The 27,731-nt window shown below is 36.0% G+C and overlaps 1 protein-coding gene and 1 pseudogene across 1 annotated transcript in view; both read left to right on the top strand.

Moving 5' to 3' along the window:
• PTPRD (protein tyrosine phosphatase receptor type D) overlaps positions 1 to 27,731 on the top strand; it is a 2,680,207-nt gene that overhangs the window by 1,834,539 nt on the left and 817,937 nt on the right.
• On the top strand, positions 379 to 1,747 carry LOC122731710 (annotated as a pseudogene).

Here is a 27,731-nt window from a genome sequence, read left to right as displayed (position 1 = left end):
ATATTCCATGCACTCGCCGAGCTCATAATCTAATGGCAGAGACAACAAGTATGCAAATATGTACAAACATGTTTTATGCAGGAAAATTAAGAAATTATTAACAGAGGAAAGGCATTGAGATTAAGAGTTGGAGAACGCTTTCTGTAGGTGAAATTTTATTTGGGATTTAAAGGATTTAAAACTAATGTCATTATCTTTCTGACCACTGTTTAAAGGAAATATGAGACTCCATTATGATTCTGGCTGCCTTCAATGAGTTCAAGGTGCCAGACCTAGATAAAATATACTCTCAGGTTCTTAAAGTATTTGTCTATATATTCTCTAAACCATGGTAGGTGATATTTTAAAAAACTAGTAAGTAGCCTAGTCCCCAAGATCATGTCTGCGAGTCAAGATTCCCGATCCAGAGATAATGGCCCTGTTGGAATGAATCGTGATGGTGTCATCAAGAGAAACTGGAATGAGATTGTGGATAACTTTGATGATATGAACCTCTCAGAATCTCTTCTTTTGGTGGGGGGGGGTGAGGCAATGAAGGTTAAGTGACTTGCCCAGGGTCACATAGCCAGTAAGTGTCAAGTAAGTGTCTGAGGCCAGATTTGAACTCTGGTCCTCCTGAATCCAGGGGTGGTGCTTTATCCACTGTACCACCTAGCTCCCTAAGAATCTCTTCTTTGTGATATATATGCCTATGGTTTTGAGAAGCCATCTGCTATTCAGCAACATGCAATTCTTCCTTGTATCAAGGATTATGATGTGATTGTTCAAGCCCAGTCTGGGACAGGGAAGACTGCTACCTTTGCCATTTCCAACTGGACTCAAAGGCTACACAGGCCTTGGTTTTGGCACCCACTAGAAAGCTAACTCAATAGATCCAAAAGGTAGCGATGGGACTTGGAGAATACGTGAGTGCTTCATGCTATGCCTGCTTTGGAGGAAGAAACATTCAGGCTGCAGTTCAGAAATTGCAGATGGAAGCTCCCCACATCATTGTGGGCACCCCAGGCCACTTATTTGACATGCTTAACTGGTGATACTTATCTCCTAAATACATCAAGATGTTTGTTTTGGATGAAGCAGAGAAAATGTTAAGTCTTGGTTTTAAGGACCAGATCTATAATATATTCCAGAAACTCATTGGCAATACTCAGGTGGTACTCCTGTCAGCCACCATGCCCTCACATGTGCTGGAAGTGACCAAGAAGTTTATGAGGGATCCTATCAGGATTTTAGTCAAGAAGGAAGAGTTGACATTGAAAGACATTTGTCAGTTTTACATAAATATGGAACGAGAGGAGTGGAAGCTCAAGACCTTTTGAGATCTGTATGACACTCTGGCTATTACTCAACCTGTTATCCTCATCGATACCTGCCAAAAAGCAGATTGACTTACTGAGAAAGTGTATGCCCATGACTTTACTGTCTCTGCAATGCATGGAGACATGGACCAAAAGAACATAATGTAATCATGAGGAAATTTCAATCAGTTTCCATTCGGGAGCTTATTACCACGGACCTATTGGCTAGAGACATTGATGTTCAGCAAGTATGTTTAGTTATTAATTATGACCTTCCCACCAAATGGGAGAATTATATTCATATAATGGGACATGGTGAGCATTTTGGTCATAAAGGCATAGCCATCAGCATGGTGACAGAGGAAGACAAGAGGATTCTTCAAGACATTGAGACCTTCTATAACACCATCATTAAGGAGATGCCTCTCAATGTGGCTGACCTCATCTGAGAGCCTTCCTCACCTGATTTCACCCAGAGCCCTGTTCTCTGGGATGGGGGTAGGGGGAGCCAGATGAGAGGAGGAAACAAGGGATGGACACCTTTGTATTCTTTCCTTTTTTTGACTTTAAATAAATGTCAATTTTTGAGGCAAAAGGAACTGTGAACCTTTAGACATCCTTTTCTTTGGGGCAAGTTTATGCCCTTAGCACTGTCACCTCCCCCAACGTCTTCCCTTATTCCAAAACACTAATTTAACTCTTCAAATCAGTCTGTCCTCCAATCCCAGCAGCCAAATACCTCTCCCCTACCTCCATCAGCAAAAGGTAGTTGAGAGCACCGGCCCTGGAATCAGGAGGACCTGAGTTCAAATCCAGCCTCCAACACTTTAAACTTTCTAGCTGTGTGACCCCAGGCAAGTCACTTAACCCCAATTGCCTCACCCAAAAAAAAAAAAAAGGCTGGGTGATCACTTGATAGGGAATATTCTAGAGGAGATTATTAATACAATTTAAATTAGATGGCTTCTGAAGTCCCTGACTGAAATTCTGTGATTCTAGAATTGGTTTGCAGAAATGCTCTCAGAATCCAAATGGTTAGGAGATAAGGCAATCTAATTGTCATTTCCAAGCACTGACCAACTCAATTGTTAACTCATAATAATGCCTTCCTTCCTTCCTTCCTTCCTTCCTTCCTTCCTTCCTTCCTTCCTTCCTTCCTTCCTTCCTTCCTTCCTTCCTTCCTTCTTCCCTCCCTCTCTTCTTCCTTCCCTCCTTCCCTCCTTCTCTCTCTCTCTCTCTCTCTCTCTCTCTCTCTCTCTCTCTCTCTCTCTCTCTCTCTCTCTCTCCCCTCTCCTCTCCTCTCCTCTCCTCTCCTCTCCTCTCCTCTCCTCTCCTCTCCTCTCCTCTCCTCTCCTCTCCCCTCCCTCTTTCCCTTTCCCTTCCTTTCCTTTTAACATGGAGAGATAAGAAGTCATAGAATGCACAGCTGGATACAAAGTTGTTTTTCCTTCACTTGTGCATACCATTGTTTTGATCACTCAGAATTCTAATACAATCCCTATTAATACAGCACATATTCATTTTACAGTTCCCTAATTATCCCCTTTATCTTCCGTTTTCAAAGCAATAAAATGTTTCCTTTTATAATAATTTCTTCCCAAAACACAACACAGCAGACAAAATGTGTTTTATTAAGTACTATGAATTTTTTGTTCTATTTAGTCATTATCTAAATCTAGAATTATAAAAAGGTGATTCCTTGTAAATACTATGTTATCGAGTATCAGCATTAACAGGGGGTGTGGTAGCATCCATTGTTTCTATTTGTCTTTTCAATACATCATATGCCTATTTTGTTAACAGACTTATGTTCCTAATTCGGTTTTACTTAGACTAGCATGAAAATTAGCTTTTATGCCCTAAGCTCATCCTTACTAATGATGAGAAGGGAACTCAGAAGCATGCTAGGTGGCAGTAGAAAATGAGTTTTGAATTAAGCATTTACCATAGATAATCCACCCTGGGATAATTGAGAATTGATTGTGTGGGAACTGCTTTAGCCAAGAATCTCAACGTTTGTTAGTTTCACTTTCTGAGACAAATGGTAAACATAACTTCACTTTTAGATACTGGCACTAAACTCTATGTTATCATATTCTTGTTAATAATCATAGCTCATCTTTCTATGGTTTCTCACCTTGTAAGTTTTATGAAGTACTTTTCTCATGAGAGCCCTGGGAGGCAGGCAGCGCAAAGTGTTGTTTCCCCCATTTTAAGGTTAAGGAAACCAGCTCAGAGAAAGAAGGGATTTGTTCACACAGCTGATAAGGGGCAGAGCTGGGAATAAAACTCAGGTCTTATGACTTCCCATTCACTGTTAACATGTTTTAGGTATATGACTACTCTCTATAGTAATGCTTTTCACCTTCAATTTTGCAAAATATTGCTAATGGAAACTGTTCACTTTGAGACAAATCTCTGGGCTTTGTTTCTTCATTCTATAAATAGAAGAGTCCTGTTTTTTGTTGAAACACAGCTTTCAAATTAAAATGGGCATTAAAAAGCTATGTAGAGTCATTGTTTTAATGTTCACATCCAATTTTACATTAAGTTGTACACTATGGTATAATAGGAGCAGCTAGATGGTCCAGTAGATAGAGTGTCAGGCCAGGACTTAAGAAAACAAGTTCAAATTCAGCCTCAGACACTTACTCGTGTGACCCTAAACAAGTCACTGTTTGTCTTAGTTTCCTATCTGTAAAATGAGCTAGATTAAGAAACAGCAAACTACTCTGGTATCTTTGTCAAGAAAACCCCAAAAGGGGTTATGAATAGTCAGACATGGCTGAAAAAATTACTAAACAACAAACAACATGGTCTTCAAAAATGAAAGCAGCTAATCTAGATAATCTCTAAAGTCTTTTCCACGACTAAAATTCTGTGAATCTAAGTTAGGTATAGCCACATGCAAAATGGGAGGGGAAGATACATCAGGGTAACTGAAGGTGGCCTAACCAGCTTCTTCTCACCATGGGCCATGGGTATGCAAGTAAAAGAGTATTTAAGCAGGGGAAGTGATAGAGGATGAACTGTGCTATTTAATCACTAAATCAATCAAAACTTTCAGAGTTATTCTAGAAGAGTCCAAGAGCTGAGGCAACCAAAGTTTTCTGGCAACTATATAACCACAGTGACAAAATTCAGAATATTTGCCCTTTTTCTCTGTTTTCATTTGTAGCTGGGGAGAGGAAGCCAGAAGGATGCATATATAGCATATATGTGTTCCTGAATGGGTCCTAGATTATGTGGCTATATTAAGGGATTAGCTGGTAAATGTTTAACAGTGAATTCTGTTTTTGGGGGGGGTGGAGATGTGCTCATAAAACAGTTTTAAGTTTAATCCACATTATTAATATTATCTTCATCACTTTCTAAAGTCTAGACTATCAAAAAAAAACCCAATAGATTAAGTCCTGGTTTGCATGTTTGCTGATTTCTGAGATGTAAAGGCTCATCCCCCAAATTTAACAAATCAGTTCTCATTAGTCAAGTAATAGCTGGCTACAGCATACTCCTAAGACTATAGACTTGCCACAGGTTGCCACAAAAGCAGGAGCTAAGTGAAACTGAGCTGCCTTGATCCTGAAAATTCAGCCTAAGAATTGCAGATCTGAGCTCATTAGCTGAGCTCATTCTACCTTCCCAGGAAAGGAATGTCCCATCAAAACCATAGGAATGTAATCATGAGCATAATTGCCAACTTTAACCACCCCAGAGGAATACTACTTTACCTCATGGATTTTAAAGACTTAAGTAAAACAATATATTTGAATAAGTGCCCCTTCTTTTCAGAAACTTCTCTTATGCGGAGAATCTTTCACTCCCTTCCAATTAATATATTTCAAAAGATCATATAAATAAAAAGGCATTTGTGATATATTATCATTGGGTTTTAAATCAAACACCTCTTTATGGTTTTCATCTATGGCTTTTTTCTTCACATCTCAGAACAAGTGATTATGACAAAGACATTTTACATTGTATAGAACTTAGTAGTTTTCTTTTTACTTTTCTATATTTTATTATTTTTAAATACATGTAAAATAAATTTACATTCATTTAAAAAAATTAAGATCCAAATTCTCTCCCTCTCTCCCTCTCTAATTGATGAACATCTCCTCAATCTCTAATTCTTTGATCCCCCCCTCCCCCGAGCAACTTTCATTAGTTAGGCAAGGCATTATTATCACTGTCTTTCATATAAGAAAACTAAGGCCCAGAGAAGGTAAAACTTGCTTAAAGTCACATAACTTGTAAGCAGAATAAGCAATGATTGGAATGATGGTATCCTTTTTCTAGCCCAGTAATCTTTCAAATATATAGTATTTATTGAACATGTGTTGTACATAAAAATCTATGCTGGACATTTTACAATATGGAACAATATTTGACTATATTTCAGGAAAATTGTGAAGATAAATGCTAGTAAATGTCATGAAAATTCTAAAATTCAAGATGCAGTTAACTTTCTTCATTATCTGTCACTGAATACACACACACACACACACACATACACACACACACACACACACAAATTACCAGTCAAGAGGCAGTGGCATTCTCTTCTTCTATGGGCTCACCAATATAGAGATTAAGGATGTTCCACAAATATAGTTCATATGGTTACTAAGGAAACAGACCCAGCAAGTCTTAGTAGCTCAAAGTTCTTGAGACTTTGTAAGAAAATATCAAACCTACAATGGTAAGCCGTTATGTGTGAGTTCATTTTTCTACTTGAAGCAAGGATATTTACACAATTATCACAGATCTCCATGGCTCCCCCAAACATTCTATCTACTATAATGAAGTATAATGGAAAAGACATAAGTTTAGGAGTAATAAGAGCCTGGTTCTGACTAGTTTTACCAGTAGTCTTAGACTTCTTGGATCTCAGTTTCCTGATGTATAACAAGAAGAAGTGTACAAAATGATGTTATCCTTTCCAACACTGAAATTTGATGAGCTTATCCCTTTTAGACAGAGTAAGAGGGTGTGTGTGTGTGTGTGTGTGTGTAATCATAGGCAAAGGAGGTTGGAAAATACACTTTTGGCTCCCATTCAGAGGAGATCTGGGCCATTCCACCCACCATTAAAATTCCAGTACTGCTTCACAGTCTGCTGCTCAAGATCAGTAGCCTTCTTGAGCAATCAAAACAAAGCATTGTAATGAACACACAAGATAAATATTAATCCTAAGCAAATTCAGGATTCTTTTTTAATGGCTAATTGAGTAGATTCTGCCCCACTGGGCTAGAATTTTCATCAGTGTGGCTCCCAACTCTACCACACTTTCTCATTCTGTATGATTTTCATGTATATCTTCCCATATATCCTCCAAGAGGATCTTACCTAACATGCTTAGAAACCTCCTAGTTCTTTCATGGCAATAATAATAGCTGATATTTATATAGTACTTTCTAGTTTGTAAAGTATTTTATACTGATTATCTTATTTAAGCCTTATAGCAACCCTGTGAAATAGAGATTACAAGTATTAATGTGCCCATTTTACAGATTTTTTTAAAACTGGGGCTCAGAGAGATTAAGTTATATGCAAAAAGTCGCAAAGCTAGGGGCAGCTAGGTGGCGCAGTGGATAGAGCACCGGCCCTGGAGTCAGGAATACCTGAGTTCAAATCCGGCCTCAGACACTTAACACTTACTAGCTGTGTGACCCTGGGCAAGTCACTTAACCCCAATTGCCTCACTAAAAAAAAAAAAAGTCACAAAGTTATGCAGTATCAGAGGTTGGATTTGAATCTATGTCTTTTCATGTTCTATCTCTTAGCAATGTTCTTTGAATGTCAAGGGTACCATTGTCATAATTGGGTTATCCTTATTTTGTTTCTTATTCTCACCAACCTTTTCTGATTTTACTAGCCCTTGATAATATCATGATTTGAAATAGGCCATACCCTGTTTATACTTTCCATATACAAGTCATTTCATTGACTCTTTAGTCACTTGTTATTGTGATTTCTTCTAAGACCATTAAGGAATGATGATACATGGTTCAGACATGAAATATATGTTCTTCTATATTTCATGAATTCCTGCTGGGATCAAAATTATTTTTGTTTTCAGAACTGAGAAAAGGTAATACTACATTGCAGCAAAAGAGGGTGATATGGGTCATGCCAGTGACATTGAGGGTGCATTTAACATTTAGGTGCATTTGCATTTAGATAAATAAATTCAGAGATGTGCAATATACTATGCACTTTTATTTGGTTAAGCATGCTCTATTGCATAATGACATATTTCAAACACCATAACACCACATCAGCTGATATAAAAGAGACTCTTTTTTATTTTTTTTTTTGATGAGGCATTTGGAGTTAAGTGACTTTCCCAGGGTCACACAGCTAGTAAGTGTCAAGTGTCTGAGACCAGATTTGAACTCAGGTCCTCATGACTCCAGGGCCAGAGCTCCATCCATTGTACCACCTAGCTGCCCCTAAACGAGACTTATTTAAGGAAATGGACCCTGCTTTCAATGAGCTACCCTATGTTGTGAAAAAAGAATAGGTTGTTAAATTTTTACACATTCATAGAATGGTTTCATAAGAGGTTTCTGGGGTTATTTTTGTTGTTGTTGTTTCCTTTTATTTGTTGAGCACTAAATATGTGTAGGTATAATGGGTAGAGAATAGGAAGGAGAGCTGGAAGATAAAGAAAAGAGTACTCTCACTTCTCCATGACCCTATGTTTTAAGGTAGGGAGATAATACACATAGAAACACTGACAAGTAATTTAAATGGGGATGCCTGCAGTTTTTCTGAGGCCCGATGCTCCTTTGTAAAGTATTCTATAGTGTCTTATCTGTCAAACATTTTCAGTTTTGTCTGGTCCTTTGGGATCTTATTTGATGAATCACATTTGTGCTCTTGAAATTGAAAGGTGTTATGCTATATTGGAAAGACCACTCAGTTTGGAATGGGTAGAGGCATGATTTCAAGCTTATTAGCTATGTGACTTTGAACAAGTTGTTTAAATTATCTAAGTCTGAAGTTTTTTCATTTGTAATGAAGCTCAACAGCTTGTGGGCACAGTGGATAGAGCACTGGACTTAGAGACAAGAAGAACTGAGTTCAAATATTTCCTCAGACCCTAGCTTCCAGGAAGCTCTTGCTTCACACCCTGACAAACTGTCTTGGCAGTCAGGCTAAACCAGGTTGAGGGTAACCAACAAGTCTCAAACCTGTCAGTGAGTTATGGAGATGTCTACTCTAAGCATGTGAAGACTTCCCCCCTGTAGAATGGGTAGATGAGAATAATTTGTTCCAATGGCCATGAAAGCAGCTGAAGAAGGTACTATGGAGTGCTTAGAGTTTTGTCAAACATTGAAGATGCCAAAGTCATCCACTACATCCTGAGGTATCACCAGCCATCTTGAGTTTTGTCTTTCCAGTGTACTTCAATGACTCTGGAAGAAAACCTGAACCTGATGACTTTGTGCAACTTTTCACTTAAATCCAATTCATGGACAAGAAAAGACATTACTCTATTCTGTCATTGGTCCTCTTCCAAAATGAAGGACAAACAACATTGCCATCACACTCATATAAGATAATGTATATAAATTGCTATGCAAATCTGATGGTTAAATATGTGAATGCTGCTGCCTCCTCTTCTTTGTCCTCTATTGCAATGATTATACCCCTTTAACAACTCTCCTGCCCTCTATGTGTTATATATAATGGTATACCACATTTTCCCACAAAAAGGTTTAGCATCGCCTCAGTGGTAACAAAGCTCTTTCCTCTACATGATTTGCCTTGCTTTACTTGACACAGTTTCCTGGATACCCAAGAACATAAAAGTTCCCAACCACTTGGGGAATGTCTGAATATAAAATCAGTCACCATATTCTGCCTGTCCCATTGACTAGTGATCATACACTTTCTTATTTTCTAGACTTATTTCGATATGGAGATGATGGAGATCAAATTTATAGGAGCTAAGTATGGCTATATCCTTATTGGATATCCTTACTGTGTTTCAGCAAAGTAAACCCTTTTTTTTTGTTGTCAATTGTTGAATGACTTACAAGTACCTCATTTCATCCCCAAATCAAATGTGAGCAAAGAGAATGCTGGCATTTTGCCCACCCCAAAACATCACCACCACCACCATCATAACCACCACTAGGGCTTTTAGGATTAAGGGCCATATTTACTTAAGTTCTACCCTCCCTTCAGGTAGAAGACAGAGATAGAAAATGTTACAGCAATACATCTTTATCTGATAGGAAAAGAAAGACAAGCAGAAGGGAAAACATTGAATTTCTACCTAATATATTTTATATAGACCATTAGTGTTAAAATCTCTATTTTTGTCAAGCTAAATATAAATACCACTACATTCTTCTTTCTTGCAAAAGGTAGGATCTGGGCTTGGGTACTTCTGCCTCTGAAAACATTATGTGAACCAACCCCCATAAGATAAGTTACTGACCCGGGCCTGCTTTTCAGTTATTCAGTAACATATTAAACACCTACTTTGTTCAAGGCAATGTTAACCCAAAACTATAACTGAAAGATTGAGGCATAATGATTTAATATGAAATACACAGTACTTGATGTTAGAGGACCTAAGTTTAAATCCCAACTCTGCTACATACTACCTATGTAATATTAGGGAAATTATTTAAATTCTCTGTGCCTCTGTTTTCTCATCTATAAAATGGGGTGACCAACTAGATGATCTGTGAATTTCCTCCTGACTGTAGACCTATAGTTGCATTTTTGTAAAGAGTAACCTTGTGGATAGAGCACTGGCCCTGGAGTCAGGAGTACCTGAGTTCAAATCCAGCCTCAGACACTTAACACTTACTAGCTGTATGACCCTGGGCAAATCATTTAACCCCAATTGCCTCACTAAAAAAAAAAAAAGTAACCTCAAACCTTCAACCATACTTCAACACATGTAGGGCTCTAGAGCAGAACCAAATTCTTTAAGAAATAGCAACAACCAAAAAGCCCTAATTTGAACCAGTGTAAAAATCATGTCCCTGAATAGAATCCAGAAAATGCATCCAGAAGGAAGACAAAAAGACTTGTTACTCAGAATTCCAAAGGTGTAAAATAAGACACAAAACTACTCAGAGGCAGTCCAAGCTATATTGTACCATACTAGAAAATCACAGAACCATAAGATTAAAGAATTGAAAGATTACTTAGAGATCAGTTCTTTGATTTTACAAGTTGGAGTCTAAGATCCAAATGGAATAAATAACTCTTCCAGGGTAACTGAAGTAGTTTATAGCAGAGCTAAGGATTCCAATTCGAAATTCAGTGGCTCTCCTTTTGTGTCAGAAAGTGAGGGCATTCAGAAATGTAGATACCATAGCCAGCTAAGGTAGAATTCCTACCATTTTTATGCTTAGTTGTTTAACTAAGCAAGAGTAATTCCATTTCAATGTGCTGGTGAATATACTTATAGTAGACGTTTTTATAGTGTAGTCTGAATGCTGTCATTTGATCTCCATAACACTGCTGTGAGTTAATACCACAGGTATCATTATCCCCATTTTACAGATGAGGAAACTAAGACTGAGACTGAAATGACTTCACAATCATCTCTCATCTAGAATCAGAGATAGATTTCAAACCCACAAGGACTTCCTGACCCTCAGCTACAGTGCTTATGGTTGTTCCATTGGAAGGCCCATTGGTCTACCAGTGATAAAAGTGGTCATGTCCAAAGGGTGCTACATGAACTAGACATCACTCGAAACACTAACAGGCTTTGAGAACAAGTCTAAACTTACTCACATGACTTCAGACTTCCCTGATTTCCTGCAGTTCTGGCAGGTTCATAAGAATGGCCAATGTTGTATTTCCCAGTCCATCATGTTCCTAGTATAAGCAGTGTCACTCACTTTATAAGTTGCCATGTTCAGAAATAATAGCCAATAAAAGCTAGGAGAAAAAAAAAACCATCAATGTCAGAAGGTGTATAGATATTCTATTCAAGCTTTTGGAGGCATTAGAGATGCCAGGAGATGTTGTGTTGTTATTCTTTCCCTTCCTCTAAATCTGTCTTTAACTAAATCTCCAAATGGCAAGAAAATTTATAGCATCCACAACAATGGTAGCTGATCTTCCTTTAAAAAGTTTTACACGGTTCTTTATTTTTTTCTCCTATTGCAAGCTCCACATATCTCATTTTGACTTATTGTTTGATTCCTACATTTGTCTGATATCTTTCCAGTCATGGTGGTAAGAGATTGTGGTTTTATTTAAGCAATTAGCTATAATCTATATAAACTCTGTCTTTATATAACTTCTAATTATAACAACTAGCTTTGCTACTTATTTGAGGCATGAAAAAGCCTGCGTTCAAGTAATTAGAGATATTTTCAAATGACTTCCTCTTTCCTTTGAAGCTGAAAAAATATAGATAAAAAGGAAGTTTGGGGAGTTTTTATATGAGAAAAAAATATGAACACCACGTTAAGATAATTATATCTTTGCTCATTTTTAAGCTGCCGGTTTATCCTTCCTTCAGAACATAACAAACAAAAGTGGATTAATTTACAGACTCACTGCAGAGCCCCGGTAGCTGGATACTTTCGGCAAAAAATTGATCTAACCATAGCACGTTAGCAGTACAATGATGGATGGAAGCCCTAATAATTTCTTTTATGCAGGTCAAATATTTCTCCACCCTAAAACTTCTATGCAGCTAAAGCATTTTGCAGTTTTCACAGCTTTCTGATCGTCCACTTCTCTTTTTCTTTCTTTTTTAAACATAAAATTGTTTCCAGGGCCCAACAGCTGGTGCTCGCTGGCTGAAGGAATGAACAGGAAGACAATGTGTTCACAGGATTACAGAACAGGCTGAGAGGGGGAATTTATGCAGAGTTTTATAAGCTTAGTCAGGCAGAAAATAGATTGGGGTTCACAGAGGAAATAATGTGCCATTCAAAGCTAAGCTTACAGACAGAAGCTTCCCTAACACAAGAGCAGCCATGGATTGTCCTAGCTATGGTTCCAACTTTCATGGTTACCTCTAAGTTTGGGTCAAATTATAGGCAGATGTGCCCGAAGTTTTTACTGGGCAATGAATTTTATTTACCCATGAAAACCAATTAAGTTGTGATGTCCTCTCCCCTAGACAATAACCCCCCAAGCTACCTAAAATGCAGGGACTGCCCAGGAAAGGGAAGAGGAGTATTGCTAAAAATATATGTATATGTATATACATATATATGTGTGGGTATATGTGTATACATATATAATTTTAAAAGACTATCTTTAAGGAGCTCTAGAATAGCTAAAGAGAATCTTCCAATTCACCAAAGAACTTAGCCTTCTAAAGAGAGTTTTGTATCTGGCCTCTTCCACCAGCTTTCATATCTAACCTTTAATGATCTTTCACATGTAACCCATCATTTATCCAAGTGCTCCCAAATTTTCTAGTTTAAATAGCGCATTCTGTGCTAGGAATTTTTACTGTATTATAACAATGTCTGTTGACCTAGGTTGAAATGACAATCATACTCCTAACAGTACATCTGGACAATGCCTTTTACTAACAGCCTCATCTTCTGTAACTAAAGAGTTGATTCTTAATAGTGGTTTTATAAGGAAGAAGACAATACAAACATTCTTGGTGGTATTCTGAAAAAAAAAACAAAAAAACCTAGAAGACCGACCTATGAAACTCACTAGTACCTTAGAAAATTCAATATATATTAATTTTAGCACACCACCATGTGCCAGGCACTGTGATTAGACCAGGGAACACAAAAATAGAAGGAGTGAAGAAAAGAAGGAAGGAAGGAAGGAAGGAAGGAAGGAAGGAAGGAAGGAAGGAAGGAAGGAAGGAAGGAAGGAAGGAAAGAAGGAAGGAAGGAAGGAAAGAATATTGCATCTCTTTTTTTAAAAGATGTTTCATTTCTTTAAACACCAAGATACAGAATTTTTAACATACATTCAATTATCTGAATAATAAATCTATTACAAAGTTTGTTAAGTATTGTAGTGTAATGGATAGAAGACTAGCTATCACATCAGAAAAACCGAAATTCAAGTTCCACCACTGACACATAGTGGCTTTCTATGATCATAGGCAAGTCTCTTAAATCTTTGATGACTCAGTCACCTTCTAAAGCTACAGAGAGGCTACTGGTCTGCATCAATGAACCCACATAAAAGTGCAAGGTAAAATAGTTTTGCTTCATCTTTTTTAAAGTTCAAATCATAGTTTTAATTCATAAAGTAATAATATAGCATTAGTATTTAGATCAGTTTATGAATATTAATTATATTAGAAAGTGCTTTCTTTTTCTTGGTCCTCACTTATTCCTTAATCTTTCTGTCAAAACTTCTCAGAGATCTCAAGGTTATTTGGTTCTGTTTGGGACAGGGTTGACTTTTCATTTTTTAGAACTAATTAGAATTTCTATCTCCTTTGAGATATATAATAGTGGATGCTTCCCTTTAATCTTCAACACCTCCTCCCTCCCAACCTCCTTTCTATTTCTTCAAATATACTTGGTAAACTTATACAGTTAACATAACCTATCTTTGAAGACCTTGTGTAGGACTACTTTTAAATGACTTCTGAGTATCTAAGAGTTTTGTAAACCGATGCTTATAAACTTTAATGGTAAATATGAATGACAAATATACTTTGTTCATTTAGTAATCAAAATACTAAAAAGCAGCAGTCCAGTCAACCAAACTATGACCACATTATGTGCAAAACATTTTGCTGGATACTGGAGGAACGAAAAAGACAAAAAAAGAATTAGTTCAAGGTCCAAAAGAATTGATGAAAGAGAGAGAGAGAGAGATTGAGATTGTATGACTATATAGATAGTATGATAGATAATAATGGTAGGTAATGGGTGAACGAGGAGATAGATTATAGAGATAGAAGACAGACAGATAAAACATTTCTTAAGCACTTATTTTATGCCAGATACTATCTTAAACACTGAGGATGTTAATGAAGAAAGTCCTCATTTTTAAGGAGCTTACATTTTTTCTCGTTTTGCTCTGCATCTTCCCCAATATATTTTTTATTTATTTCATTAAAGATTCCTTAATTATATGTAAAATATTAACAATATTTTTATGGAGGTGGATAACATTTTTCATCAATAAGTCCTTTGGAATTATCTCCAATCTATAATGATTTTGGAGCATTTTCATATGTCTATAAATGTATCTTTGATTCTTCTAAAAACTTCTTCATATCCTTTTACCATTTAACAATAGGGGAATGGCTCATAATCTGATAAATTTTAATTAGTTATCTATATGCTTGAGATGAGATCTTTATCAGAGAAACTTATAAATTATCCCAGTTTCCTGGTTTCCTTCTAATCTTGACAGCATTGGTTTTGTTTGTGTAAAACCTTTCTAATTTAGCATAATCAAAATTATCCATTTTACATCTTGTAGGTTTCTTGTAGGTGTCTCTTATTTGGCCATAAATTCTCCCATTATCCATAGATCTGACAAGTAAAACATTCCATTTTTCCATAATTTGCCTATAACATTACTCTTTATATCTAAATTTTGAACCTTATTTCAGCATACAATGTTAGATATTTGTCTGTAGCTAGTTTCTGCCAAACTGTTTTCCAGTTTTACTAGTAATTGTTTGTCAAATGGGGAGTTCTTATACAAAAAAACTTGGATCATTGTGTTTATTAAACACAAGATTGCTGTGGTTATTTAGTACTGTGTTTTGTGTACGTAATCTATTCCACGGATACAGTACTCTTTTACTTAGCCAGTACCAATTTTTTTGATGATTACCACTTTGTAATACAGTTTAAGATCTGGTATAGCAAGGCTACATTCCTTCACATTTTTATTGATTCCCTTGATATTCTTGACTTTTTGTTCATCCAGATAAATTTGTTACTATTTTTTCTAGCTCTATAAAACATTTTTTTTTCAGTTTGATTGGGATGACACTACATACATGAATCAATTTAAGTATAATTAGTATATTTATTAGATTTGTTTGTTCTGTTATTAATTGAGCAATTACTTTTTCTCCAGTTGTTTAGATCTAACTTTATTTGTGTGAGTAGTGTTTTGCAAGTATGTTCATATAATTCCTGGCTTTGTCTTGATGGGTAGAATCCCAAGGATCTTATATTGTCTCCAGTTAGTAATTTTAAGTGGAATTTACCTTTCTATCTCTTCCTGCTAGATTTTATTAGTAATACACAGAAATGTTGATGATTTATGAGGGTTTATTTTATATCCTACTTCTTTGCTAAAGTTGTTAATTGTTTCAACTAATTTTTATTTGATTCTCTAGGATTCTCCAAGTATATCGTCATATTGTCTATAAATAGTGACAATTTTATGTTCTCATTGCCAATTCATTTTTCTTCTCTTAATATTATAGTTATCTTTTCTAGTACAATATTAAATAGTAGTGGTGATAATGGGCATCCTTGCTTTACCACTGATCTTATTGGAAAGATTTTTAGCTATCCCCATTACATAATGCTTGCTGGTGATCGTAAGGAAAGCTCCTTTTATTCCTATGCTTTCTAGTGTTTTTAAAAGGAATGAATATTTTTTGTTCATCAAAAGCTTTTTCTGCATCTATACAGATAATCATATGATTTTTGTTGCTCTATTATTGGTATGGTCAATTATGCTGATGGTTCTCCTAATATCGAACCAGTACTGCATTTCTGTTATAAGCCCCATTTGGTCATAATGCATGATCTTTATGAAATATTGCTATAATCTCCCTGATAATATTTTATTTAAAAATTTTGCTACACTATCTATTATGAAAATTGGTGTATAGTTTTCTTTCTTTTTATGCTTTTCTTGATTTAGATATCAGCACCATATTTATGTTATAAAAGAATTTGGTAGAACTCTTTCTTGTCCTTTTTTTAAAAAAATTGTTTATATAGCACTGGAATTAATTGTTCTTTAAATGAGGAGCTTGCATTTTCAATGATAATACATAAAAGGGGAGCTAGAAAGGATTAAGGTATAGAGTTGGCATGGAGCCTTTTTCCTGGCAAGATAAGGCAAAAAACTCATCAAAGCTAGGTTATCCAAAGGGAAAGTCCAAGTCCAGGTTGGAAGGAGAAAGGAAGGTGACAAGATTGACATTCTGTTCAAAGATGGGCAAGCATGGTACCTGGAGAATGATGTGGGGGCCTGTTTCTGACAACGATAAAGGGGGAAATAATTTATCAGAGTCAGGTACCCTGGGAACAGAGACCAAAGATATCACAGATAAGGAAATTGAGTCACAGAACTGGTGTATCATTATCACTAAAGCCACTAAGGGCTCAGTTGAACCTAAGATGATAAGTTCTAGACATTTATAGAAATTGTAAAGCATATATTTGCCTTTAAACTTTTCATAAGCTGCTTAGGCATCTCAATCTATCCTATTGGAAAGACAATACTATATAGTTTAATGGAAAGAATATTGGTATTTGGAGTCAAAACAGGTGGATTTAAATTCTATTACTGCTACTTTCTAGCTATCTGACTTTGGGAAAGCCATTTTCTCTGTCTAGGGCTTCTAGTCTTCATTTGTAAAATCAGGTGGCTTTACTGGATGATCTTCAAGATTGCTTCTTTCTCTAAATTCTATGATCTTATGAATACAAGTCAATAAAAAAATTGATAGACACCAGTCAATTCAATATTAATTTTTGAAAACATTTATTAAATACCTATTGTATACAAGGTTCTATGTTGGTGGGTGTTGAAGAACAAAGATGAAAAAAAGTCACAACCTATACCACTGAGGGTATTTTTTTCAATTATTGGGAGGGAAATGTTCTTAAATCAAAATAACACAAGGTAGAGTGTGAGACAAAGTGCTTCTCAAAAATGTGAAGACAAAGAGAAAGATTTTGTCTAGAAAGAGGAGGAAAAGAGATGGGGAAGACAGTGACAACATGGAAGAAAAGGAACCTAAGTTATGTCTTAGAAGGAATATGACAGAGAAACGACTTGATTTAATTGATATAGAGAACCCAAAGATGAAGAAATTCCCTCTAACAATGAAGGGTGGAATCCTGTTTGCCACTTATAGTCTTGAAAGTTGCTTAGAACATTGAAAGGTGACTTGCCCAGGTTCACACAGCCAGTATGTGTCATAGGTAAGAGTAGAAGGCAGGTCTTCCTTACTCCAAAGTCAGCTACCTCTACACTTTTCCATATTGCCTCTAAAACCTATACTGTGAAAGAAGAAAAGAATTTTTACTGTTGGAGATGACAGTAATTCATGATATATATTGATCATGGAACCCTTCATTTATAACTGGGAAGGAATCTTGGATGTCTTCTAGTCCAGAAGTGCCAAACTGGCTACAGGTTATAGTACCAGATTAAAATATAATTTGAGAAAATTTAACAAAATAAAAAATAATGCAATAAAACATAGATAATATGACATTTTAAAATGAAGTCAAGGGGCGGCTAGGTGGCATAGTGGATAGAACCCGGCCCTGGAGTCAGGAGAACCTGAGTTCAAATCCGGCCTCAGACACTTGACACTTACTAGCTGTGTGACCCTGGGAAGTCACTTCACCCCAATTGCCTCACCAAAAAAAAAAATGAAGTCAATATGTAGCCTACAGGAATCTTCATGGACAGCTCAGAGTTCCTGTTTCTGTATGAGTATGAAACCACTGATCTTGCCCAAACTTATCACTTTACAGATGAGAAAACTGAGGCCAAGAGAATTTGAGGGGTTTTGCCATGGTCACACAGAAAGTGGAGCCAGGATTCAAAACCAAATCCTCATATGAAGTAATCCAAATGGATTCCAGAGTAGCTAGTGGTTCAGTTTGACTGGGACATGGAGTTCAAGAAGGGGAGTAATGAGAAATATATCTTGTAAGTGAGTTTGGAGCTAGGCTTAGAGGGCACCTTCTTGCTTCCTCCATTAAGTAGAAACTGATTTGAAGTTCCTAGCACATTTAGCTCATAATGACTTGATAGGACTCTCTGAATTCCTAGTTAAGACTCACTTTCTCAGGAGTATAGTGCTCGTTAAATAGTGTCATTATTATTAAGTTAGACAGTCACTCTATTTGGACTTTGCTGGACCCCAGAAGAGACAGAATGCCTAAATGAGTTAGTGTACTCAAAATGAATGAGCAGCAAATGTACCAACTGCTATAATGTTAGGCAGTTGTTGAGAAATAACAGATCACCCCATTTTCCAAGATAGTTTCCTTAACAGCACACAGCCGACAGCATGTTTAAGTATTCATGGCAGGTTAATGCAGGCCATTTTCACCTGGCAACTACATCAATCCTTAGCAACGGGTGTGTATGTGCATGCATCTACCCCACTGATGTCATTTCCATTTTCCACAAAAGCAAAGCCAGAAGAGAAGATAGAAGATTCATTCATTCAACTAAGATCAAGTCAGATGACTCTTCAGTGAGAGCAATAGACACTTTCCAACTTTCCAATGGCATTTTGCCATAGTCTTGTTTCATTCCCTAGCAACTCTAGCCTAGGCTTTATTTTCTAGTTCAAAACTATGATCAAACCGATTTGTCATATTGTTAAACCTTTATTCTTTTTTCATTCAATTTGAGGCACACTTGAGGCTTGGCATCCTAAAATGGCATGAGAAACACATGCAAATATACATAGGACCTTTGATTTCTTCATTGTGGGCCTCTACCAATTTTGAAGCTTTCCATACCAACACAGATCACAGCTAAAGACTTTGTATTTAATTTGAGCAAGAATATTAGATATACTTTTCTATGATTGGCATGTAGAGACAGAGTAACAAAGTAGATAACATTCTGGGCTTTGAGTCAGGAAGTCCTTCAGAGCACTTACTGTTCTTTCTATCTCTCTCTGCCTCTCTCTTTTCCTCCCCCCTTATCTTTATTTTTTTTTTATTTTTAGTGAGGCAATTGGGGTTAAGTGACTTGCCCAGGGTCACACAGCTAGTAAGTGTTAAGTGTCTGAGGCCAGATTTGAACTCAGTTACTCCTGACTCCAGGGCCGGTGCTCTATCCACTGTGCCATCTAGCTGCCCCCCCCCTTATCTTTAATTATATGGCCTTTTATTTTATTCTCTTCAAAATTATTTTCTGAATATTTATGTAGGCATTTGTTATCTCCCCATATTAGAATCTAAGCTTCTTGAGAGTATACATTACATTCTTTGCATTCATGTCTCTAGAGTCCAATACAGTTGAGTGGCCTATGGTAGTAGGAACTCAATAAATACAAATTGAATTATTAATAGGTTCGTGGAATACATTTAATAAATGTATGTTGGGGTAACTAGGTGGTGCAGTGGATAAAGCACCAGCCCTGCATTCAAGAGGAGCTGAGTTCAAATGCAGCCTCAGACACTTGACATTTACCAGCTGTGTGACCCTGGGCAAATCACTTATCCTTCATTGCCCTTACAAAAAAAAAAAAGTATGTTGAATTGGATTGAAATAGCAGAAATGTCCTAAGGAGTTGTCTGAGGATCTTAGAGGAAAAGAGACTTGTCCAAGGTCACATAAAGAGTAAATGTAAGAGACTAGATTTGAACCTAGCTCCCCATGCATCTAAATCAAGTACTCTGTCTACTGTATTACACTGTCTCTAGGTACCTAACATCTAAGGGAAGGGGAGGGGGCAGGGTATAAGAATTTACATAGCATTTATGATATCCTAGGTACTAGGTACTCTTTTTATTATCTTGCTTAATCCTCACAACACCCCTGAGAAGTGCTATTTTTATATCCTTTTGATAACTGAACAAACTGAGGCAGAAGTAAAGTGACCTGCCCAAGGCTACACAGCTAGTAAGTATCTGAGACTGGATTGGAACTCAGGTTTTCCTGACTCCAGGCCCAGCTCTCTATCTGCTACACTACCTAGCTACATTAACTTAACTACTAATTTTAGTTAAAATAGACCTTAGGAGAGCATTGAAGTATATGTACAGTCAGTATACATTTATAAATTAAACTTGAAAATTGTCTAGAATATCCTGTCTTTAATATAATGGCAAAATAAGTCAAATCAAGGTGATGCAAAAAAGACTGTCAGATTGAAGGATCAGAGCAAAGGATGTCACCAGTGTGGGATGTGGCATAAAAGCATCACCTGGTATCGGAATTAAGCACTGGATGATGTATCAAAAATTCCTTATTGAAAATTTGGTCCCAGTGCTTCCTCATTTTCCTTTTCAGTTTCCTTTTCAGCATACCACATTTTAGCTGTTTTAAGACAATAGGGCTAAGAGCTAAATGGGCAATGATATAGTTACTAGGCAACAGGCCCCTCCTCCCTGCCCTCACTTAGATCCTTCCCAATGGCAAGGGGGAGATAGTAGTTTCTGAAAGCTTATACCAGTGGAGCTCAAGCCATGGCAGGTCCTACTAAGCTGAAAAGCCTTTGGCAGTGGAGTTTATATTTTCCATCTAAAGATCAGCCTAGTTAAGTTCAGAACAACTCATCACCAAGGAAAGAAATCATCAGATGATGATTTCTTTTTGGCCACAGAAACTTATTAAACCTATATGAGGGTGTGGAGGATTTGAAAAAGATAGAATACCTAACCAGATGAAATAAGGGATCCTTAAGGAACTGAAGTATGTATGTCATTTCTGGCATGTTTACCCATATTGGAGAGATGGAAGCAAACAGACAAACAGAACTCCAAACCATTTGGGCTTAAGGCCAAACAGCACTAAAAATCAAGGTATCTCTCATAATGAGCTCATAGAAAAATAAAACCTTCTGAAAATATTTATCCACAGCCTCCTTCAGAAGTGAGTAGTACGGATTAATGAGCTATCATAGGTAATACTTTTGGAATCCTTGGCTACAAGTGCTATGTAAGTAACACCAACTGTTATTATGAATGCATTAAAATAACCTACACTTAATATAGTGGAAGCTCTTAATCACAATCTCTTGAAAAGAAAGGTAGTAATTAAGGCTCCCCACACCATAGGAAAGTGCCAGAATTCCATGAGAAAGGCAGATTCATGAGGAAGGTAAGTTATCTGAAGTAACCCAAAGACGTTAATAGTATAGCATAGATATTGCAGTGGGTCCATTCTCTTAAGATTGAGGTATCTTAGAATAGTATCTTACATTTTCAGTAGGCTGTGGGCATGACATAAATGCTTTTTAAATAGTTGGCAAAACTTTTTTTTTTCATTTCTAAGTAAGGAAAAAAAAGGTGTTTGTTTTTTCATCTAGGTCCATGACCTGTCTGGGCCTCAGTTTCCTTATCTGTAAAATGAGTACATTGGACTAAATTGTCTTCATTATATCTTCCAGCTCTAAATCTATAATCCTATGATCCTATCTTTTAAAAATATCACTGCCCTGAGAAACTAGAGAGAAACAGACAGATGGAGAAGGGGAGGAGGAAAGAATCCCCTAGGTATTAAATCTCATATTTTTCAAAGCTCCCCTTTGTTCTGTTCAAGAAAAAAACAACTTTTAAAATGTACTTCTTGAAATCAGTTATTAGAGAGTTAAGATTTTGTTTCATTGATTAGTTGAACTAATAACAATAATAATGATAATAGTGTTAGTATTTATATAGGACTTTAAAAGTATTATCTCATTTGATCTCTCAAAAATACCAGGAGGTAAGTATTATTTCCTCCATTTTACAAATGAGAAAACTGAGGCAGAGAGGGCTTACATTCTTTGCCCAGGATCACACAGCTATTAAGTATTTGAGGCTAGATTTGAACTCAGGTCTTCCTGACTCCAGGCCCAGTATTTTATGCACAGATAACTTAGCTTCCATGTAAATATTTATGAGCCTTTCATATGCAAAACAGAGTTATAATGTGAAGAAAATAAGGATCTTGGGCTTTAGACCTAGAAAGCATAGTTATAACTAGCAGGAAGTCATCAGGGCTTTGTCCGGAGGCACTACCTTGCTTAGGGGGCAGACCATACTATCTGTCCCCAGCTCATCCACAAGGTGAGGAAACAAGAAAGCCACTCCCTCAATTTCCACTTGTTCCTTTCCCTGTAAGCTGCAACATCCTGAGGGTTTTAGTTGCCATCAAACTTCTCTCCTGCCTTCACCTCACCCCTATTTCCTTGGGTCAATACCCCACAGGAGATATCTTGGTGGTTTCACTCATAGTACCCCAGTGAATTTACAACAGATACCAAAAATTTCCAGTTATGGCTCTTCTGGAAGAAACCTTAAAGTGATTTAGTCCAACCCTGTCATTTAACAGAAGAAAAAACTGGGACTCTAAGTGATCAAGTGATGTGCTTAATGTTGCAAAGTTAGCGAGTAGAACCAGGTTTTAAACCCAGCTTCTCTGAGACCAAATACAGTAATTTCCCCCACTTTACCACATTGCTTATCTCCTGCTCTTTCTATTCTTCAGAAGGATTTCTTTCAAGTTAGAGAAACAATAAATATGCTTCTAAAAGAGCTAAAGAACAACTTCAGAACACTGTAACATGTATTGTAAGCTTGTAGGTGATACAAAGTTAAATAAAAGGGATTTATGACGAGATGGGAGAGTACTAGCAATGAAGGCCTGAACTGATCCCACAAATACTTATTTACCTGCATACAAATTCTTTCTTCCTAACGAAAGTTCATAAAACACTTGTTTTCATCTTTTCCCACCTCTTAGTTCAGTGTCTGGCACATAGTAGGTATTTAATAGCTACATATGGAATTAATTGAATAAGTATGTCTAAATGCTCTTGAATTTCTATTCTAGACTTATAAACACAACCAAGAAAAGTTTGTTAAGAACATTCTTTTCTAGGTAATTTTCAAGTTTCCAATTGGCTAGGCATCCAAAAGAAAGAGGAGCTACAAATTGGAAGTATTCTTGTGTTGAAATTGGGGGTGGGGAGTATTGGATTAACAGGACCTTTTAATTCTTTCCAATTTAAAAATAAGGTTCCACTATTTGATTTTAATTTTTTTAAATTATCCTTCCTTCCTCTCCTTCCCAAATTCCTTTACTCTATCCCACTTTCCTTCCTCCATGTGATCTTCCTTCTTCCTTCTTCTCTTCCTTTCTTTCTCCTTCCTTCCTTCCATCCATACTAACTATCCTCTTTTTTCTTTAAAAAGCATGGCTTAGAAGGAAAGCATTTAGACAGCATGTAAAACCTGGGTATTCCAATGGATCAGTGATCTTATATACACTGGTACTCCCAGGTAGAAATTATTAACCGTCTACAACATATAAAATAGGTTGCTCAATTTTTCAACCATGTACAAACATTCTGGATTCACTTTAAATTTCTGTAACTTTAAAATTATAAAGATTTATTTTAATTTAGCTCCTATTCCTAAAAAAGGTTACCTTCCACTTTAGAAATGGTACATGGTGGTATTTTCTTAATTCCAGAAGTTAGATTTCCTTTATCAGATGTTGTAGGCAAATGTTTTATTTGAACAGAATTGTTTTCTTCTGGCAGGAGATATCCAAATGATCTCAATGAATTATTTTAGCCAAAAGAGAATAATTATTGTAGTTTCTACCTTCAAACCGTGTGGGAACTGGACATGTCCAGATCTGACAGCTACTAAAGTGCCTAAGAAAAGAAAGGGAGAAGATATGGATTTTTACCAAAGTAACTAAAATGCAAATACCTGAATAAAAAAGCCAAAGGCCTTTGACAGTGTTGAGATGAGCTATTTGTAGAACTATTACTAGACTTTTCATTTTGTTCCTTCTTTTCTCCTCTGCTTAGTTGCCCTGTCCTTGCTTTGGTGCAAAGTACTACTATATTCCTGCATCTAACCACCTACTCAAAATTTTTCTTTTTCATTTTGCTCAATAGACTCAACCTGAAAATATATTTTCACATTTAAGCCAATTATTTGGCTGGGCCTCAGTTTACTCATTTGTAAAGTGTGTTGGTTAGAGAGGTTTTTAATGTCTCTTCCAATTAAATACCTAGACTAGACTAGGTTTTAATGTATCTTCTTGATACCTAAATGTCTCAAATACTTCATTCACAACAATATGTTCATGATTTAGAAGAGCTTAAAAGTCTCGTCCCTCTAAGGGAGATTTGTTTTAATAACTGGTAGATACCTCGACTTTAATTCCTATCGCTATGACTGTGAAATTTCAGGCATCAGCATTCCTAAGACCCTTGAAATTGAACCATTTCAGAATATGGCACTGGTAAATGATAACATCACAGTGTAAAAACCAAAAGGGACCTTAGAGATCATCTATTCCAATCCCCATATTTCACAGAAGAGAAATATGACAAGCAGAAAGAGGGAACTGACTACCATTTACTTCTTAGTGTGAAGGATCTGAACTATTTTCATGGGTGGAGGAAAGATCATAGTCCCTATGACTAGCATGTGAGTAGCAAACGCTGGACTGGGACCTATATATCCTCACTTTAAACCCATCTCACTTTCTACCACATCATTTTGCTGATGCTCTACTATGCATGTTTTAATTCTTCCTACTCTTATCATGTTTAATCCCATGGAGCTATTATCCATTTACACTATAATGGGAATTTTATAATTCTCCCTAACAAGTGTTATTGACTGTGCCTTGTGTAAGATGGTAAATGCCCAAGGTGATATAAGTAATAAATTGATCTGGGATTCAAATGTAGGTCTTCTAACTCCAAATTTAGAACTCTTTCTACTGCACCTTTCCCAGAACTGGGTAGTTACATTAAATTCACCCATATTTATTTATCTAAACTTGCTACTACTGCTGCTGGGCATTCTTTCCAGGGAAGTTAATCTTAATAGTGAAATCATTAAGAACAAGTTCAATAGCACAAGTTATTGTATTTTTTTTAATCCTGGTTATTTTGTTGCAATATCAGACATGTAAATCAAAAGGAAGTAAAGAAAAAGCCGTCACCCTGTGATACTACTATGTATTAGACTATTCAGTATTGATTGGCCTTTTGTCTAGATTTAATTCCAGATACAAAGCATAGCATGAGTGATTCCCTAATATTGGTAGTGTTATTAAGGACAGAAACTGTGTATTGCCAGATTTTATTTTCAAAACCCAAATACAAGCCTGCAAAATGCAATCACAAAGCCCAAACACTGGCATGTTGTTATTCAAACCAATTTATCTTTCATTTTTAAGGGTGTTTAGGTATGTCCCAATTAAGTGAACTATAATCAAAGTAACTAATGAGCAAATTTCTTGTTTTCTATGTTCTGCACGATCCTCTCCATGTTAATAGCCATAGTTATCACATATGAAACTGTACTTCATTGAAGAACAATGCCCTTGAATATTCAGCAGATGAATGGTGCAGAACCAGCATTAAAACTTAGTTCCCTCAAAACCAAATGGTTGTTATATTATCTATATTATGCTGTCATGTCAAACTTAATTTATTTTTTCATATTTAGCCATTTTGAATAGCATTTTATTTTTCTAATATATGTAAAGACTTTTGTAACATTCTTTTTTAAAAATTTGAGTTCTAAATTTTCTTTCTCCTTCCCTCCCTCAACTTTCCTGTATCTAAAAAGGTAATAATTTTAAATAGATTATATATTTTCCATAATGTAAGACATTTCCATATTAGTCATCTTGTGAAAGAAGAAACAGACTGAAAGAACAGAAACACAAAAATGATAAAGAAAGTGAAAATAGTATGCTTCTATCTGCCTTCAGACTCCTTCAGTTCTTTCTCTGGAAGGCAGATAGCATTTGCATGAGTCCTTTTGGGATTGTCATGGATCATTGTATTGTTGAAAGGGGCTAAGTTATTCAAAGTTGATCATCACACAACATTGCTGTTAATGTGTACAATGTTCTCCTGGTTCTAATCATTTCAATTTGCATCAGTTAGTTTATATGTCTTTCCAGGCTTTTCTGAAATCACCTGCTCTTGATTTCTTATATCACAATAGTATTCCATTATATTCATATACCACAATTTGTTCAGCCATTTCCTAATTGATGGGCATCCCCATAATTTGCAATTCTTTGCCACCACAAAAAGAGCTGCTATAAAAATGTTGTACTTATATGTCCTTTTTTCCTTTTTTATTATCTCTTTGGGATACAGACCTAGTAGTGATATTGCTGGACCAAAGGGTATGCACAACTTGATTGCCCTTTGGGTATAGTTCCAAATTGTTCCTCAGAATGGTTGGATCAGTTCAGAACTCCACCAAAAATGCATTAGTGTCCCAATTTTCTCACATCCTGTCCAATATTTATAATTTTATTTTTCTGTCATATTAGCCAATCTGATAAGTGTGAAGTGGTACCTCAAAGTTCTTTTAATTTGCATCTCTCTAATCAATAGTAATTTAGAGCATTTTATATAACTATAGATACCTTTAATTTCTTCATTTGAAAACTTCCTGTTCATATCCATTGGCATTTATCAATTGGAAAATGACTTGCATCCTTAAAGAATTGACTCAGTTCTCTATTTGAGAAATGAAGCCTTTATCAAAGACATTTGAGTAAAAATTGTTTCTCAGCTTTCTGTGTTCCTTCTAAATATGGTTGCATTGGTTTGGTTTGTGCAAAAAAACATTTTAATTTAAATACTTATCTCTGCCACATCACAAATTTTCCCATTGTGGTTTTAACATATCATGGGTTTGCATAAGAAATTAAATGGGAATTTGGGGGGAGTTTGTGGAAGCCAAAGATGACATTCTAAGGCCAAATGGGGAAAAAAAGTTTAGAAACTCAGAAATTCACAAAATTTATGTATAGTATTGTATAATATCAACATTTTATCTTTTAATACCATAAATATGCACAATTCTATTTTAATGTTAAAGTTTGTGAAAAGAACATGAAAGCCAGTATATAACACACAAAGGCTAGTATTTTTACTTAACATTGACCTACATATAGCTTATGACCAAATACTTAACCCAAATTTTACAGTAAGATGCTGTAAATGCCCCATAAAAGAAAAAAAAATACAGACTTCTCTTCAGTCTTCAGACAAAGAGAGAGCCAAAAAACTGTTACATGAATTTTTCAAATCATGGGGCACCATTCCCCTAACCCCCTCAATGTGGAAGTGTCAACTGTATAATAAAAATTTTTTTTTTGCATCTCTTAATTCTCTCTATCTCTTGTTTGGTCAAAAATCCTACACTTCTCCATAGATCTGACAGTTAAACTGTTCTTTGCTCTCCTAAATTGCTTATATTATTACCATTTATGCCTAAATCATGTGCCCAGTCAGATTTAGTCATTTCTCATCAATTATTCAGTAAACAATTAAGCACCCACTATGTTCCAGACACTTAGAATAAAAGCAGAAAAAATGAAGCATTCCAGTTGATAAATTAACTCTACTACTTTTCTTATCTTTCTCAACTGTCTTCTTTCCCACCTCAATTTTTTCTTTTCTTAATCTATTCTCTCTTTTTTTTCCTTTGTGTCTCAAAAGTTATGGCATTTCCTGCAGTTAGAAAGAACTTAATATAGTCTGTCTGTCTATCTATC

The sequence above is a fragment of the Dromiciops gliroides genome, chromosome 1 (assembly GCF_019393635.1).
Source record: "Dromiciops gliroides isolate mDroGli1 chromosome 1, mDroGli1.pri, whole genome shotgun sequence".
In the NCBI taxonomy this organism is placed as follows: Eukaryota; Metazoa; Chordata; class Mammalia; order Microbiotheria; family Microbiotheriidae; genus Dromiciops; species Dromiciops gliroides.
Note: the sequence above shows the minus strand (reverse complement) of the source record. Positions and strands in the feature narration are given on the sequence as shown.